The following is a 4,101-nucleotide window of genomic DNA, read 5'->3' as shown; positions in this document are numbered from 1 at the left end:
AGTAATCAACACACACACACACACACACACACACATTCTCCCCTTGAAAACTCACTGAGGAAAGGTTAGGGCACAGGAAGTAGATAAATCAACAAGCAGGGAGCAGAGCTCTCACAGAAACTAAATTTACTAGCATCTTAATTTTAGCACCAGACCTTCCCCAGACCCTTTTCATAAATTTTGTTTTTCTCAGTAAATCTACAGAACCTCCCTTGATGGATTGTACAAATAGTTTCAATGGTGTCCCATCTGATCTGTATTTAGTTTATTTTCTTCCTCAAAGAGATTTATGTATGTATATATTTGTTCTGAACACAGGATTGAGTTAATTATCAGCAGAATAAGTTTTCACCAAATCTGTGCTGTGCTTGTGTGTCTAAAATAAATTAGGGGTCAAACTCTCCTGCCAGCCCAAGTATAATGGACCAATTGAGCATGGACTGACATCTCCAAAGTTGTGAGACAAAATAATATTTGGCTTTAAAGTATTTGGTGTTTGGCGCAGTATCAGAAAGCTGATTAACACACTAACTGGAAGCATAGACCCTTTGGTCTCCCTAGACAATTTCTGTGACATCAATTTCAAAAGCAGCTTTTGGTCCCACTTCTCACTATGGGAGCCTGGTCGCCAACATCTCCTTGGTCCTACCCGGTAGTAAAGAAAGACACCACCATCTGCAATGACGCTGAACAGATGGCTTCAAGAGCTCCAGGTAAAGGTAAAGTTGTCCCTGGATGTGATGAGTGATATTTATGAGGCCTTTAAAAAAAAAAAAAACCTGTTTTAAATGTGTGTTATTAACTGCACCTGCTGGGAAAGAGCCGTCCCCTGCCTCACCGTGAGCATTGCTCACCATGTGGCTGGGAGCTAGGAGGTGCTACGCATGCTCTGTGTGGTGATGGTCAGTCCTTCGGAAGACTTGGCACCATGGGGGTGGGGGGGGGGGCGCTGGGGGATGTCCCACCAGGTTTTCAAACTGGCACGGGAAATGCTCTTGTGATGTGGGGAGACTCTGCCAGAAGCAGAACGAGCTTCTCAAATCACCTCCCAGAGAAGGAAAAAAAAAAAAAAAAAGCCCTTGTTGGCCCAGAAAGATGAATTGCTATCTGGTGTTCCCAGGGAAAATCTGACCTTGGGATAGGAACATGGTAAATGAGTTTTACAAGATTTGGTCAAGGCTCATTGGCCAAAATCGGGGAGGCAGTTTGCCGCCTGGAGTCACAGCTGTGATTATGCCAAACAGCATTACCATCTACCTGCTCCTGAGTTTACAGTGTTCTTGGGAGCTAGGGCTCCCCCAGAACAAGAGTCAGGCTTACGTCTCGGATTGCCTTACTGGCTAATTTCTTTTCTTAAACTGGGTTGTTTCTATAAATAGGTCTTCTTGTCTGTAACTTCCCTCCTGTTATCCTGCCCACGTTGTTTTGTTAGAGTTCTGGAATGCAGCGGAGAGAAAATAGCTTAGAGTTAAAGGGCAAACTCCCCGGGGATATTTTAGCCTGAGGCTTGAGTTCAACTCTTCCTATGCTCACGGTTACTTAATCACTCTGCCTCAGTTTCCACATCTGCAAAGTGGATATGTAGTACTGCTTACCTGAGAGTCCTTTGAATTACCCTTTGCCTCTACATAATCACAGGGGTACACATGCATGCACACAGATGGGTACTAAGGTACATACAAAATAAATAAAATGTAATAAAAAAGGAATCTTATGTAACCCCCTACTCTTTTATCCTAAAGTTCCACTGAAATTTTTCTGCGATATTTATTATATTGTCTGCCACAAAGGAAAACCTGCCCTGCAGGCGGGAGTTAACAAGTTAATAGGTGTTTCCTAAAAGGACAGGCAAAGACAAGCTGTTTCCTGGTCCACAGTCCAGTGCTGGATGAACAGGAGCACACAGCTCCGACTTGGGCTAGCTGCTGCCTACCCGGCGGCCACCAGAGGGCGATGCTTCCTCACTTTTGCTCCAGGATGTTCAGCCGCTAGCCAGAAACTTAGCTTGCTCTCCGGACCCAGATTGGCTCCAAAGGCCGCCAGGCTGAGACTCTAGGAAGCCCTGGCCTTTGGACTGACACACCAGGCAATCCAAAGGTGAATTTTTTTCCCAGTCTCTCCAAAAGTAACATTTCTAAAGTTTAACTCAAAACTGAATTTCTACAGGAAGAAATTAAACAATTATTTGTATTTGGGAACAAGCTGGAATAGGCTTTAGTCAGCTGAGGGATGGAGACAGGGAAAGCCTTACCTATGCTTTCCCATGATGGTGAGAAATAGCAGAAGCCTTTTTAAAGACCATAATTGGCCATCTGAAAGTATGTAATCTTCTTTTCAGGACTGCCCATTCAGAGTATCAACCCATCTAAAGACTGGTTGACTTGGGGTGGGGGTGGGGGCACTAGTTTTTGCAGTTCTTTCTCTAGCGGACACAATCTCCTTTGGATGTGTAGTTGGCAAAGACCCCATCTGGAAACGTTAAGCCTTGAACACAGCTGCAGGCTGTCTTCACTCTGCTGATTGTTTCACCGTGCCAGGACCTTTTCATTTCATATCAAGCTGTTTTGTCAGTTCTTGGGTTTGGAGTCCTTGCCTCTGCTCATATCCCAAGCTGTTTCGCTGGGTTTTCCTGCAGCACAGCGGTTCTCTACCTTCCTAATGCTGCGACTCTTCAATGCAGCGCCTCACGTTGTGAGGACCCCGAACCATAAAAGTATATTCATTACTAATTCATACCTGTAATTTTGCTACTTTTATGAATTGTAATGTAAACATCTGATATGCAGGCTATCTGATAGGCGACCCCCGTGAAAGGTTTGGTTGTTCAACCCCCAAAGGGGTCACAGTCCCAGGTTGATAACCATTGCTTAATAGCTTAAAAATTCCACACCTTTAGGTCATTGTCCCATTTTTAATAGATTTTTGGAAGGCTGAGATATGGGTCTTTCACTCTTCTATTATGCAAATCCTGTTTTTCCAGCATCATTTATTCGATGGGTTATCTTTCCTTAAATATATGTTTTTAATTGTTTTTGGTCAAAAAATAGGTTGCTCAAGGCTGAAGAAATGGCTCAGTGGTTAAGAGCGGTCAGAGGACCTGGGTTTGATTCCCAGCAACCATATGGTAGCTCACAAGTGTCTGCAACTCCTGTTCCAGGGGATCTGGTGCCTTCTGGCCTCCAGAGGGCACCCAGCATGCACATGGTGCATGAGAACATCTAGGCGAAATACTCACACACTAAAAATATGTTTAAAAAGCAGGTTGTTAGAGTGGTGGGGGCTTATTGCTGAGTCCTCTGCTCCGCTCTATGGTTTTGCGTGGTTCTGTGCCACTGCCATGATGGGTTTGTCACTGTGGCTCTGTAATGCAATTTGAGAGCACAGTGTAACACCTCCCGGGTTGTTCTTTCTGCTGAAGTTTGCCTTTGTTGCCTTGGGTACTTGGTGCTTCCATTTGAATATTAGGATTGTCTTCTCCGATTCTGTAAAGAGGGTAAATGGGATCTTGATGGGGACCATACAAATTGTGCGAGCCACTTTTGATACTACAGCCATTTCTACGATGTTAATTCTGCTTATCGTTGACCACAGGGCATCTTTTCATCTCCTCATCCAGTGCTTCTCAACCTTCCTAACTGTGATCCTCTCCTCAGGCTGTGGCGACCCCCAACCATACAGTTATTTTCACTGCAACTTTATAGCTATAATTGTGCCACTGTTTTCTGGTGGTCTTCGGAGACCCTTGTGAAACGGTCTCTCTTCCCCCAAAGGGGTCACAACCCACAGGTTCACACGGCCGCTCTACAGCCCACAGGTTCACATGGCTGCTCCCACAGCTTCACATGGCCACTCTACAGCCCACAGGCTCACACGGCTGCTCTCACAGGTTCACACTGCCACTCTACAGCCCACAGGCTCACACTGCCGCTCTACAGCCCACAGGCTCACGCGGCTGCTCTCATAGGTCCACACTGCCACTCTACAGCCCACAGGCTCACACTGCCACTCTACAGCCCACAGGTTCACACAGCCACTCTACAGCCCACAGGTTCACATGGCTGCTCCCACAGCTTCACATGGCCACTCTACAGCCCACAGGCT

At 45.8% G+C, this 4,101-nt stretch overlaps 1 pseudogene; it reads left to right on the top strand.

Annotated features, from left to right (window-relative positions):
* The window catches only part of LOC116096777, a 3,375-nt pseudogene extending 633 nt beyond the window's left edge, over positions 1 to 2,742 (top strand).
* Positions 2,743 to 4,101: the final 1,359 nt, after the last annotated feature.

Source organism: Mastomys coucha, unplaced genomic scaffold (assembly GCF_008632895.1).
Source record: "Mastomys coucha isolate ucsf_1 unplaced genomic scaffold, UCSF_Mcou_1 pScaffold1, whole genome shotgun sequence".
NCBI classification, from domain to species: domain Eukaryota; kingdom Metazoa; phylum Chordata; class Mammalia; order Rodentia; family Muridae; genus Mastomys; species Mastomys coucha.
This window is presented reverse-complemented; position numbering and strand designations above follow the sequence as displayed.